Consider the following 15,575-nt stretch of genomic DNA (forward strand, 5'->3'; position numbering starts at 1 on the left):
AAGTTTGTAAAACCATTAATATCATAATAACAAGGTAGTGGAGAACAAAGCCAACGTGTCAACCGCATTCTGGAAATAGGCTATTTCCCATATCTCCCATTTTTAAAATGTCCCTAAAATACAAAAACATTAATAGACTCCAATAATATGGCAGGGTCACCAAACTGGCTGAATAGTTTAATCATTTTCTTGTTCTGATTTAGCTCAGCTTTTAAATTGACAGCTTTTCAAGACAGAGTTTCTTCATTCTATTCACGGCCCCTCACTAGTTCGAAGCCAATGTAACTAAACCACAACAGAGTGTCTCTCTCTCTCTGCTCTGTCATTGGCTGTAGCTCATTGTCTGTCCCCAACAGGGTCCAGACCAGTGGTGCAGTTACTGCAGTGGTGATTTCATAGGGGTTGCACTGTGTTTTAATGACGTCACGTGCCGCGCGTGCACGTGCTCCCGCGCATAAATGTTCCCTCACGAATAAAGACGATGCCTAATTGCCTCTAGGAATGGAATGTAACACATTTCATTCACAGGATTTGTGTGAATGGTCCAACTGTAGTATTTGAACACACCTGACGACCTGAGCTATTGTTATGCAAAGTAGGCAGGTGGGTACTTGGCACAGAGTCGAGTGGACATTCTTGTGTGCACGCGCGTGCACATCCGTGCATGTGCGTGAGTGTGCACCTGCTCAACCCCCGTCCCATGACCACTGCACCAATGGTCCAACAATTAGCCTACTTGATATCTGTCAGGGGTCAATAGCAATCAAGCACCGAGCACTTGCTGAGTAAACCTCTGCCTCTGATCTGGGGCTTTTTGTCAGCGATCTCCAAAAACTGTCCGCGAGTGGAAAATCAGGGGAATAATCATGTAGTCTGAGCTCAGCTAACTCACTGAATATTCAGGGTGAACCCACCGTCACACCAGTCCCAGTGTCTGATGACCTGCAGTATTTCAGCTACAAACATTTAAAGGGTGACAACTGCACCAGAAATGCTTACGTTGCTTGCGATGACTCAGAACAACCTTCCATGTTAGGCACTGAACAAAACTGAGAAAATTGCCAGATGTAATCAAAAGCCTAACGGTACCAATAAAACAGAATAGGATGAATGTTTAAGAGCCGGTGATGCTTGTGGCACTTCTTTTTGCTCACTTGAATGCTAGAGGAGGCTCACATCCTGGAAGCTAGATAGTGTTTTTTCACACCTCTTGTCTGTGTGTTGACACTAGGATGCCAATGCCATGATTAAGGGACTCTGTATACTTGCTTCTAACCATGCGTAGGAGTAGACAAGCGGCTGCATTGTGAACAGCATTGTTCAAGTACTTGCAGGGCCCGGAATTGGAGCCCGCCATTGGCGACCAGATTTTACGTTTGGCGAGTGAGACTGAGAGGTATGTCCGCCATGTGGCGGGCAATCAAATAGTCATGTGAAAACCGATCGAAAAAACATGATCCAATTCTTAGCAGAGTTCTCACTCGCTGTCTCAGCACAGACATGCAGCGCACTGCTGCTCCTACTCTTCCTGCCCCTCCCGCACCTGTTTCTGTGTGCTGCATGTAAACAGAGGCTATTGCCTCGGACAGTCACCGTGACGTTAGTCTAGTCAGTGGGACCTCCGCGAGCTAACGTTAGCTACCGTTGCAAAATGACCCAGTCAACTATTCACTTTTAGTTTAATACATGAGGCATTGTGTAACGTTATCCAGCCGGCTAGCTACTGATAGTCCTGATATCAACAAATGCTCCAGCAATAGTCTAGTGCATAATACCTTTGTTGGCTAGGTAGCTCACGTTAGCTGACGTTAGCTCACTAGTCACTACGAAATGTCCCAGTAAACTAAATTGTTCACTGAGGCGTTGTCTTAATGTTATCTAGCAGTAGCTACAGATAGCTCCTGATATCAATGTCTTATATAACATGCGTAATCGAGCCCCTGGCATGCTGAATAGGGTCCAGCTGCAGCGCCAGAGAATCCTTGCATGCTGAATGTAGAGTATAGGGTCCAGCTGCAGCGCCGGAGAATCCTTGCTGGAGCTGGAGGCTACTCGAGTATACACACAGACAGTGGAGCTGTTTGCAGATAGCGAGCATTTTCACTTGTGGCGATGTCTCGCAGATAATACAACTACAATTATGATTATATAATATATATATTTTATTAAAAAAAATGTAAAAAAAAATGTGGCTGGTAAGAAATATGCTTGGCGGGTAGATTTGTCCCATCTACCCGCCACTGGCCGGTGAGTCAAAAAGTTTATTTCGTGCCCTGAGTACTTGCCTGCACATTTTGCGTTGTACCTGGAGGGTGAAAGTCTATCCACTAGGGGGGCAGATCAGAGTCAAACCAGAACTATCCACTATCTGGATTAAACATAAAACATGGTGACACTCAAGGAGGTTATGTAGATCACGGCAGAAAGAGATTTCCATGTTGAGTTTTAGTGTTTAGCTCGTCACATCCACACTGCCCCCACTGTTGACACGTTTCATTGCATCTTGTGGAAGAGTTTTGGATTGCATTCATTTCTGAGGATTTGCGCAAAGTATGCTCCTAAGGAATGCAGGATACGCCCTCTTGCGCATGTGACCGCATATTTAAAAGTATACCGAGAACTAGGGGTGGACGGTATGATCAAAAATGTATATCACGGTATAATTTGAAGCATAGACGGTAACGGTATATATCACGGTATAGTGTTTCCGATCTTTTTTTGCCTGATAGGCAGGCTATATAAAGAATGACATCCTCAAGGCATGTAGATTTATAATATTTTAACTTAAAACTAGGCTACTTTTGCGTATAAAGTCATTATATTCCAAATAAAATAAGTCCTGAGTCGAGACTCCGTGCTGCTCCCAACAGTATGCAACTGCAGAGCCGCAATACACAGTGCAATACTCCAATTCAGCCATTGGCAATTCAGCCGTTGGGTGGGGGGCGCTGTTGAGCGGGCCTGTGACCGGACCTGAAAGCGCCCCTACTCTGCGGCTCTGCAGCTGCATATGCTTCTCGCAAAATCCAGCTTCCAGCTCCCGCTGCCCAGCCGTCGTTATCAGAACACGACACACATATCATAATGTTCACAGCAAACTGTAGTTGATCACCAGGTATGTTTTATTAACGTAGAATAATTCATATAAGAAAAACGATAGGGAAATCTCTTCCCTTTCTCCACTGGTTAAAAATGCCAGGAACTGAAATTGAAACTTGCTGTGCGCCGCAGTGATATGTGTTTATTATGAAATGACAATTGCGTGTTGACACGCCCACTGCGCGAAGCCTCCAAATAACTTTTTCCAGTTTGCACATATCTATTATCTACGACTAATTCTATCTATTTTTAGGGGCAAATGCAGTGAAATAGTCGCGCTGTGGTTACATGACGTCATTGCTATTTTAGAGCTGCTCTACCGGTTACAAGGTATAGTAAAAAAATCCATACCGTAGAGCAAATTCATACCGTTTATACCGTATACCGTTTATACCATCCACCCCTACCGAGAACATAAGGAACCAAGCACAATATCGTCGGTGACTGACAATATTTCTTCTTCCTGACCTCACTGATGAGAACAACTACAGTGATGATAACCTCAATGTTATGTTATGCTGGGAATTTTGAAAATGATATATAATATATGTGTGCAGCATTATATAGGCTACTATATTGTGTGTGTTGTCGCTGCAGCCCCCTGGTGACAATCTGGTGATTATGGGTACACTGTAAGAAAAAAAGCTGCAAGAAAACGGTAAATATCTGGCATCAATGGTTGCTAAATACTTACTGTCAAATTACAGTAAAATCAAATACATTTACAGATTACAACCTTTATTTAATGGTTAATATTTTGATAAAAGGTAATTTACTGTATTTTTATGGCATTTACACTTAAAGTAGAAAAACAAAAGTAATCTGTAAAATAATACAGTAAATTTCCTGTGAAAGAACAATTATTTTTTACAGTTTAGGTCTCAGGTTAAATAATGTAGCTAATCACATCCCGATCCCGCAGCAAAGCATAATACATTTTTTGTAAACATCTGCATTCCGAATTTTCGCCCGCCAATCGCTTTGTAGCGAACACCACAAGCGCGCTATTTTGAGTAAAATTTCAAAAAGCAAAATGGATATAAGGTATTTTTCCAAGGCAACATATAAAAAAAGTTATTCAGAACCCTGCCCGGGCTGCCACTGGGCATAACACCGGATCACCTGATATTGTATGTTGCTTTATCTTGGCAAACAAGGGCTTGCTCTACGAGGGCATGATGAGAGTCAGAGTTCATTAAATCGTGGACACTTTTTAGAGCTACTGTATGTACTAGGGCTGACCTTCGAATTTTTTTTGGCAATCGAAGCTTCGGGGCCAAGCTTCGATTTTAATTCGAAGCTTCGAATAAAAAAAATGAATGAATTAATTTTTTTTTTTATATAATATTTTTTTTTTTTTATGTTGTGGGACTTGTACAGCACTTTGGTAAACTTTGTTGTTTTTAAATGTGCTCTATAAATAAAGTGGATTGGATTAATGAATTAAGTAGCCCCTTTCGTGACTGTGACGCAGCCAACACGGCTGTGTGATTTTGTAGCTAAGGGGCTACACAACCCTGACTGTATTTAGATTGTTTAGATTAAACCACTACTAAAGAATATTAATTTTGCCAGACAGTACAGTTACTCAAAATGGCGGACACTCCATTAACTACGTGGGGACAGGGATACAAGTGGAACAAGCATTTTAATGTTAATAGTAAACATACATATTATATAACACAGCTCTCCTTTAATACTTTAATATCAATGCCACAATGTCCGAGGTAACGATAGTTCCTATGCTACGGGTACCCGAACCGGTGGAGCTCTGAATGGGGTGGATTGAGACGAAGCACGCAGAACAGGGAAAAGCAAGATGATGGTTGGAGACGGTGGTTCTCTCTAGAGCTCCGGCTCCAGAGAAACTGTAGAATGGTGGGATAATCCTGTCGTCGCTGGGAGAAGGGGTCTCGTACGGACCGGTCCTTGTATTCCTAGCGCCCGATGGCAGGATTAATAGCTAGTGGTCCAAAAGCCTGTTGGCATGGATGATAGCTAGTTAGCTCCGTTGGTACTTAAAGCTAATGAGTCTCCAATGAGTAGTTATATCCAGAACGTCGCTGGGTTCAACTATAAGTCTCTCCACGTTACTTCGCTTACACAAGTTACTATACTGTGCCAATAATGGCTCGACAATATTATAGTTGTATCTAATTAGCCGTACGGCTCTCTATAACGATACTCTGCTCTCGGTCTGTGTACAACTGCACCAGACGTCTTCTCTCTCACTCTGCTAGTTTTCCTGTTAATGCTGCTGCTGAACGTCTTCTCCACAACACACTCTATCTTAGTTCCCTGTGGACTCCGCCTGTTCACCTGTACAGATCAATGCGCTCGCTCCCTTGACCGGGCATGCCTGAACATGTTCTGAAACATGTCTAGAGGGCGCGCGCACTGGCGCCTACGGCGTTAAGAATGGGACATATACAATAAGCGAATGATGAATACTGGCACGTAAACAGATGATGTGAAGATATATATCTTATATATATAAACAATATATAAGTTATACAAAATAATAAACACAGACTTTCAGTGTTAATCTGGACCTTCAGAACAGATTTAATTCAAGGTGGATCGCTGTTGTCGTTTGAACAACTTCAGATGTCATGGGAACTACCAATCCCCCAAATCAAGAATGTTTAAGATGAATGAAGTAAGATTTAGATTATTTGAAATATGGCCTGTGTAGACTAAACTATGCACAGAATTATCTCAAAGGGAGTCAAAGCAGACCCACAGCAGAGTGCAAAGTGCAAAGCTCCTATTTTCTGACGCGTGGACATCCTCTGAGATCAAAAGCTCAAAGAGTCCGCGCGGACCTCCGCAGAGTCTGCTCTGTGTACAGTCTGCTCGACTATGGGAGGGCCTTCAGTCTACAAGGTCCGGATTCTACATGGTCCGGCAATGTAGACCTTGTAGACTCCACTACAGACCAATTATCAGTGAATGTTCATGCATTTTTAAGAAGGGCTACTTCCACAAAAAAACAAAGAACTCACCAAAACATCTCAGTAGCACCTTATCTAAATGTTCTATTTCATATATGGAGATTCATATTTATTTATGTATTGCATGCATTTCTACATTTTATTTCCTATTTTGTTTATTCATCCCAGTATCTTTCTTTCTTATGTGTGGAATTCTACAAGGCATTTACATTCACATTTACATTTAGTCATTTAGCTGACGCTTTTATCCAAAGCGACTTACAAGTTCTGTACGACAGGTCATCAGGAAGGATACAACTCTATCAGCTGAGCAACAATGTTCATCAAAGTGTTGAGTGCTACAGTGTAGGTTAGTTTATTAGGACAAGTGCATGACAGTAAGGTTAGTTAGGGTTAGATTTTTTTATTTTTTTTATTTTATTTCAGATAATGGTTGAAGAAGTGCGTCTTTAGTCGACGGCGAAAGATTGGACGGGATTCGGCTGTCCTAACTGGGGTGGGTAGTTCATTCCACCATTGTGGGGCAAGGACTGAGAATAAGCGTGTAGGTGGTGTATATGTGTTTGAGGATGATATCCTTCAAACAGGCAATAGTGATGATATAATTTGGGCAGTGCTGAGCTGGGTTACTTTCCTCCAGTGTATTTGTCCCCCGGCCCCACCCAATGGCCCCATGCACACACACACACTGAAGTAAAAATTTAAAAAGAAAATTGATTTTTTATTTTAATTTTTTTTTTTAAACTTCGATTTTTTTTTAATGTTCGAAGCTTGTGCCATCGAACGAAGCTTCGAAGTATTTAAGACAGCCCTAGTATGTACATTGTTTTCAAAGCATGATGAGATCCAAATGACGGAAAACGTTTCCTTCATTGCTGTCGGCACCACAACTTGTGAACGGTCTTTCTCAGCAATGAGGCGCATCCGAAACTGGCTAAGAAGAACAACAATATGCGCCAGGAGAGACAGTCAACTCTGAGTCTGCTTCACATTGAAAGTGATCTCACAGACAAACTTAAAGCAGAAAAGATCATTGATGCCAAGACGAAACGTCGCATTTAGATTTTTCTGCATTAAGGTAAGACAATGGTTAATCATATTGGATGCCTTAATTTGAACACTTAATTTGCACTATATATGAAATGGGGCTCGCTGTAGTAGCCTAGTGGGTGTGTGTATTGTATGATATCAGAACCTGGACAGCACCGTTTGCAGGTGCAGTTCAGGTCACCCGCCGCCTATGAGGAGCAGACCTGATGTCATTCTGTTAATGAGAATACTTGATGGAAAACGTATTGTGACCACAAGTCAGGCTGTGTACACACTGTGCATATGGAACCCTATGGCCATGCAGTTTGTGAGACATTTGGACCCAGCATGTTTCAACACAATCTCATGACTGGGAGGCCCACTGCAAACAGAGAAAATCACCAGAGGTCTTTCGTGTAGCATGTATGACAGTAGCAGTGTTTGACTAGCTGAAGATAGGCCAAAGGATGGTTGACTTGACCTAGAAAAACTAGTATGCCATAGGGGTGGGACGATACATCGATCCAGATCGATACATCGATCTAATTATCAATGATGGAGAAAATAGTCTACGAACAGGTCGAAAAGTACCTGGCGGAAAGAAATCTAATCTACGAATTCCAATCTGGCTTCAGAACGTCCCACTCCACTGACACATGCCTCCTCTATTTGAACGACCACATCAAACAAGAGGTGGACGCGGGCAAATACTGCGGCATGGTCATGCTGGACCTACAAAAGGCCTTCGACACTGTCAATCACTCCATTCTAATGGACAAGCTAAAAGCAATTGGTTTTGTTAGCTTATCAGTGAGCTGGATGCAATCCTACCTGGAGCGGAGAGAACAGATGGTAGAGGTAAACGGTACTCTATCCCCCCCCCTCACAGTGAGCTGTGGTGTTCCACAAGGAAGCATACTAGGACCGCTACTCTTCCTAATTTATGCAAATGACATGGCGTCAGCCTATGACTGCAACTTGTTCCTGTTTGCGGACGACTCAGCCCTGCTGGTCTCTGACAAGAACAAGTTGCAGGTTGAAAAAACCCTCAGCACGGAACTAGGCAAAATCTGCATATGGCTCGCTGATAACAAACTATCATTACACATGGGCAAAACAGAGTCCATTCTCTTCGGTTCAAATAACAAACTCAGCAAGACCGACGGCTTCTCAGTTACAGTGGGTGACAATATTGTCACAAGGAAAGACGAAATTACCTACCTGGGTTCCATCCTAGAGGCAAATCTTTCCTGTGACAAAATGGCATCCAATGTAATAAAAAAAGTCAACCAACGAACTAGATTCTTGTACCGGATCTCCTCTCTGGTAAACAAGAATACCCTGAAGACTCTGGCAGGAGCACTCATTCAAGGGTACTATGACTATGCGTGCACCTCATGGTACCAAAGCACCTCAAAGGCGCTTAAAACAAAATTACAAACATCTCAAAACAAACTGGTCAGACTACTACTTGACCTGAACCCCAGAACCCACCTCACCCCTGCCCACTTTGACAACCTAGGATGGCTTAGAGTAGACGACAGAGTACAGCAACTTGCAATGGGCCTGGTCTACAAGATACACTATACGACCGGGGTGCCCATGTACATGTCAAAATACTTCCCAAAGGTCAGTGAATACCACAACCACTACACCAGAGGAAGCTCAACAAATCATGTTAAACCCAGATTCGGCTCAAACAAGGGACTAAACACGTTTCGCAATTATGCCACAACAATGTGGAACGCCCTACCCAAAGCCGTAAAGGAATGTGAATCCCTGCCCACATTCAAAACCGCTCTTAAAGAGCACCTACGGGAGGCTGCAATTCGAAACTGGCCACCGTAAATGCCCAAAAACCCCACCACCTCCTAATAGACAGTCTCCTCCCCACCGCATGTATATATTCCCTCCCTGCCGTATGTATATTTCCCTCCCACCCACCCACCCCTTCCTAATGTACAGTCCCCTCCCCATCATATGTATATACTCTGTCAGGATCTAGGGGTAACAGTACTGTATATTTGAATACCGCTTATGTCACAAATGTATCAGTACTAAATACCTATATGTCCCTATGCCATAAATGTCATGTATGTTGTGTATGTCATAAATGTCTATATGAATTGAAAATGGGGGACCCTGATGGAAACAAGACAAACGTCTTTCTCAGGTCTGCATCCCCTTAACAATTGTATGTATTGAGCCGTACTGTATTGTACCCATTCTGCAATCTGTTAAATAAAGTTTTCATTCATTCATTCATTCATCCAATAGGATCGATGCAATGTAAAAAGATACTCTTATTTTGAAAATCCTGTGGCGAGTGTCACGCCCAAGTGCAGCTCCAGCAGCTGGATTCGCGCAAGATCATCACAACAAACCATCTGGCAGAGTCACAACAGGAGTAGCATGTGAAACGCCGGTGTGTGTAGACGTTACAGCAGGGCTCCAGAAGTACGCCTATTTGGTCGCATTTTGCGACCCGAAATGAGTCCCTGCTTTTTTCCTCCGCAACGGGTCAAATGCATCTAACATGCTTTGCCATTCCTTTATGCCTACGTTGCGTTAACTTAGACCTAAACTAACGTTAGCTGCTTATGCTAACTAAGCTAAGCTAGCCCCTCTCTCTGCTTTAAGCCATTCTCCATGTCTGTGTGTGTGTGTGTAGGTGTGTGTGTGTGTGTGTGTGTAGGTGTGTATGTGTAGGTGTGTGTGTGTGCGCGCGCACGTTCACGTCCATGAGGTCAGAGGAATAGTATTTACCGAGGATGGACATATAATGTTGATATTTAAACATAAAAATATAATACATAATAAATGTATACTAGGGATGCCCCGATCGATCGGCCACCGGTCGTTATCGGCCGATAATCAGTATAAATATGCAATGATCGGTGATAATGCTTTATTTTCGCCGATCGTCAAAACCGATTTCACTCGCTGTCGCTGAGTTCTGTCTCAACACCGGGTGGTGCGGCGTCTGCTCATCCCTCCAGCACGCATGTAAACACGGGTCTAGTAGTGGTCTACTCTAGTGGGACGGGACACGGGAGGACGGCGTCTCCCTGAGCTAACGTTAGCTTAGCTACCGTTACAAAATGACCCAGTCAACTATTCACTTTTAGTTTAATACATGATGAGGCATTGTCTAACCGAACGGTATCTAGCCGGCCAGCTACAGATAGCTCCTGACATAAACAAACGCTCCACAAAGTCTAGTAGAGTGTATGATACCTGTTAGCTGTTAGCTCACGTTAGCGCAAGCTAGTTCACTGTTCAAAACGAAATGTCCCATTGAACTAAATAATTCACTGAGGCATTGTATTAACGTTATATATCCGGCTAGCAGTAGCTACAGTCAGATAGCTCCTGATATCAATGTCTTATAACACTGATTCGATGCGTATTCGAGCTGAGGGCTTGTGAATGTGATTTAACGTTATACCAATACTAGGGTCCAGCTGCAGCGCCGGAGAATCCTTGCCGTAGCTCGAGGCTACTCGAGTATAGGGTCCAGGTGCAGCTCCGGAGAATCCTGGCCGTAGCTGGAGGCTACTAGAGTACACACAGACAGTGGAGCTTGTTGCGTGGTGGCGATGTCTCGCAGATAATACAAGTACAAGTCTAATTATATAATATATATATTTTATAAAAAAAAAAATTATATAAAATAAATTTTAATTTCTTTTAATCAAAAACGATCGGTATCGGCCGATATGGCTCACGACGATCGGTGATCGGTATCGGTGGCAAAAAACGTGATCGGGGCATCCCTAATGTATACATGATCATGCAACATAAAAAAATTGTTGTGGGAACAGTTTGGGGGAGGGTTTTAGGTTGCGTGTTGTGAGTTCCAAAAAATGGAACTTAAAGTTTAAAGCTCAATATATCAAAACGTGGCACTTTACAGTGAACAGGAGGTATATTTGTATTAAAACAATAGATTGTTTTTCATTTAAATGTCTGGAAGAGCTAAACAATTTTATGATATTTTCGTTGCCTTTTTTTAGTTGATCTAAATGTTACTGATTGTGTTAAATGGGCATATGATATCATCTCATATCGATCGCAGGCACCTGAATTGAATCGTATCGTATCGTGGCAGACTTTGTGTCCTTGAGCGCCGTTCCAAGGCGTCAGGGCTCACTGTCCACAGAGAGGCATACAGAGACCACCGGAAGGCCTACACAAAGGCCCTCAGCGATGCACGGACATCATTCTACTCCAACATCATCAACAACAGCCCCGGTAACTACAAACAACTTTTCTCCACCATCAATAATCTCCTCAAACCACAATCAGCCACTCACAATGACACCACAGACGATAAATGCAACAGCATCCTTGACGCCTTCAGGTCTAAGGTCAACACCATCCGCTCCGTCCTCTCTCACTCCTCCACTCCACCTCCCCTGACCGCCGCCCCACAGCCAGGGATCTCCCAGCCTCTCCGCTGCTTGGCCAACATCTCGCAGCGAGAGGTTGAGGACATTATCACCAAAATGAAACCATCCACTTGCTCCCTTGACCCCTTCCCCACAGCCCTTGTAAAAACACATATAACTGCCATAAGTCCTCTCATCACCACAGCCATTAACCACTCCCTCCAAGCCGGCCATGTTCCACCTGCTCTAAAAATAGCCATCATTACACCCCTCCTGAAAAAACCCACCCTCGACCCGGAAGTTCTTTCTAACTACAGGCCCATCTCCAACCTGCCCTTTCTCTCCAAGGTGCTGGAAAAAGTAGTGGCCGCCCAACTTCACCAACACCTCAAACAAAATAACTTATATGAGAAATTTCAGTCGGGGTTCCGCTTAGCCCACAGCACGGAAACAGCGCTGGTCAGGGTCACTAATGACCTTCTGATGGCTGCTGACGGTGGTTCCCCCTCCCTCCTCATCCTCCTGGACTTGTCAGCAGCCTTCGACACGGTCGACCACACCATCCTCTTAGACCGTCTTCACTCCTCCATAGGACTCTCTGACTCTGCACTACAGTGGTTCACCTCCTACCTCACAGACAGAACTGAGCGTGTCTCCTTGGGGGGTGCAAATTCCCAGACACAGCCTGTCACCTGCGGCGTCCCCTAAGGTTCCGTCCTCGGCCCCACCCGCTTCACTCTATATATGCTCCCCCTTGGTTGTGTCATCAGCCGGCATGGGATATCCTTCCACTGCTACGCTGGTAATGACACCCAACTCTACCTCAGGACTGCCCCACTTCCCTCTGCCCCCCTACCGTCACCACCATCATCACCTTCATCCACACTGACCACCTGCCTTGAGGAGATAAAGGCGTGGATGAGTCACAATTTCCTACAACTAAACAGCGCCAAAACAGAAGCCATTTTAATCGGCACCCCACACCAAACCAAATCATCCCCAATAACCAGCATCACCTTTTCCAGCCAGAACATCCCCCTCTCACCTGTAATAACGAACATGGGCATACAAATTGACCCCCGCCTGACATTTGACTCCCACATTAAGCACCTGTGCAAAACCTCATTCTTCCACCTTAGAAACATAGCCAGACTCCGTCCCACACTCACCCTGCCAGATGCGGAAAAGCTGGTTCACGCCTTTGTCTCCTCAAGGCTTGACTACTGCAACGCACTGCTCATCGGGATCCCTAGCAAGAGCATCCAGAAGCTCCAACACATCCAGAACTGTGCTAGTAGGATCCTGATGAGAGTGCGGAAATATGATCACATCACACCCATACTCCATTCCCTACACTGGCTCCCTGTCTCCTCCAGGATTGAATACAAGGTCTCCCTCCTCACCCATCAGTGCATCCACAGCAACGCCCCCTCCTATTTAAGAGAGCTCATCGCTCCCCCGACCTCCACCCGCTCCCTCCGCTCTGGACACTCAAACACACTCCAACCCATACACAGGACACACCTCTGCACCATGGGTGACCGGGCCTTCTGCTCAGCTGCTCCTCGACTGTGGAATGCCCTCCCCGACCATCTGAGAGCACCACAGTCCGTTGAGGTTTTTAAAAGGGGCCTAAAAACATTTCTTTTTAACAAGGATTTGCCTGAATTATTCTTTTACTTTTAATTTTACTTCTATTCATTTTTATTATTATTATTATTATTATTATTATTATTATTATTATTATATATTTTGTTTATATTCTTCCATTTCATTGGTTGTTTTATTAATTTTTTTATTGTTTTTATTCATTTAACTTTATCTCCTGTAGCACTTTGAGATTTTCACAAATATAAAGTGCGGTACAAATTTTATTTATTATTATAATTATTATTACTTTGTGATATCGGCAAATATTGTATCCAAAGAATCGATATCGTATCGTGATGAAACTGCTGATTCCCACCTAGTATGCCATAGATACAGTGGAACACAAAATATTAATTAACACTCCATCCTGATGGATGGATCTATTTTGCTTTACAATCCCATCTTGCTGCAATAAAAATGTACAGTGAACGGACAGTATTTTTATTGCAGATAAACATTTTCTGTTGGGGACATAATTTGCAGTTGAAAAAAGGTAATAGATTCAAGAGGTTTATTTATCACATACATACTAGGGCATACAGTGAAATGCGTTTGACCATGCCCCCTTCGATTGTGCAAGAATACAATAGTAAATATAAATAATATAGGGCTGTCAGTTTATCGTGTTAATTAGATTAATTACACAGCAAATTATCGCCTTATGAAAATTAACTCAAAATGAATTACACAAAAATATATATATATATTTTTTTATATACATTTTTTTTTAATCTCATTCATTCCATAAGAACGTAGAATACACATTTACATACTTTTTTTTATATGGTCCATTTGTATGTTCTTGGTATCTGATTCTAGGGACATCTATGGATCTCAGGGAATGTATTCCCAGTGTCAGAAATACTGTGTCTGTTACTAGGCTTGAGTAGATTGTAATGAACCAAATGAGAATATCAATACTTTTTTTTGTATCTTTGACTGTGAATAACACTATGCTCAAATTGACCAGACCTGAAAAATCTAAGCAAATTAATAGATGGAAGATGATTAAACAGAAGGTTTTGTAGATACAGTACTGAATTCTGCCATATTATAGAATATAGAATATCAGGCATAAAATGGTTATGCGATTAAAATGCAATTAATTAATTACAAATCCTGTAATTAATTAGATACATTTTTTTAATCGCCTGACAGCACTAAAATAATAGTAAATAAAATAAGTAGAATAGACATGATAAAATAGACATGTTAATAACTCCTGAGATAATTGCAATACAATGTTGAGCTACGACTTAAAGGCACTGGGTCCTATCACACTACTATACAAATACAGTTTTACTTATGTCCCTATGCTATACTTGCTATTACTAACAATACTATGCAATAAAATGAATAAATCACAATATTGTAACATATCGCAATATGGCAATAGTATCATATTGTGACTTGAGTATCATGATAGTATCATATCATGGGGCCTCTGGTGATTCCCACCCCTACTGCTCAGTGACATCCATCCACTCTTTCTGGGCTCATCTTCCCCTTCATAGCTTAAGTTACGTTTTTATAGGGGGTCTCGGGGGATGAACCGGAGATAGTAGGGTCTTCTGTGAACTTTGGGTATACCTCTAATATAAAAGACAAATGTGAGCTGTCAGTATATTGTTACACCGGAGCGTCTCACATAGAAGGATCTCTTTCCGCGTCCACGCTACATTAGCGCTTGTGCAGCACAGGAGAGGCGATAACCTCGATACTGGGAGACCGAATTACGTCATCGTACATAAGTTAAATTACGTTAGTCCGAGCTACAGGTCCTGACAGTTGAGTAGATTGTTACGATACGATACGTGGTGGTAGAACCCAAGGCAGCAGGAAGAATAAGCAGGGAGATGAGGCAGAGTCGATGATCACAATTCAGAGTGTTTACTCAAAAGTACATACGAGTACAACAATAGGCACAGCCGTGCTGACACTTACTATAAACCAAACCTAACCAGAAAACGGACATAACACACGAAATCAAAGATGACAAAAGAGAAACTAATATACACTTACTTTTGGACAGAGTAACACTAATAGGAAGAATTTTTGATACATACAGCACAGGAACAACGACAGCACAGGACCAGGTAACATGAAGGAATGTCTCCACACCCAGGTGAGGGCAAGCCACACATAAATAGCAACCCTAATTACTAATTGCCCCCAGCTGGGGGGAGACACAGCACAGAGCAAAACAACACACTACCAATAATAATCAATACGTCAAACAACACTACACAGGGAAACCAATTTACACCAGGGTGGGGGAGTTCAACAACAACATACACTGTGACATCCCATTAATCATTCCATTAATTACAGTAAGCAAGTGAGTGATGACATGTATTAACAGTGGCTGAACCAACTGGCTCGTCTGGCCACAAGAGGAAGGTAGAGGAGGTAGTAGACCAATGTTAGGAGGTAGGGGACCAGGTAGGCGACC

The sequence above is a fragment of the Notolepis coatsorum genome (assembly GCF_963971535.1).
Source record: "Notolepis coatsorum genome assembly, chromosome: 20".
NCBI lineage: Eukaryota > Metazoa > Chordata > Actinopteri > Aulopiformes > Paralepididae > Notolepis > Notolepis coatsorum.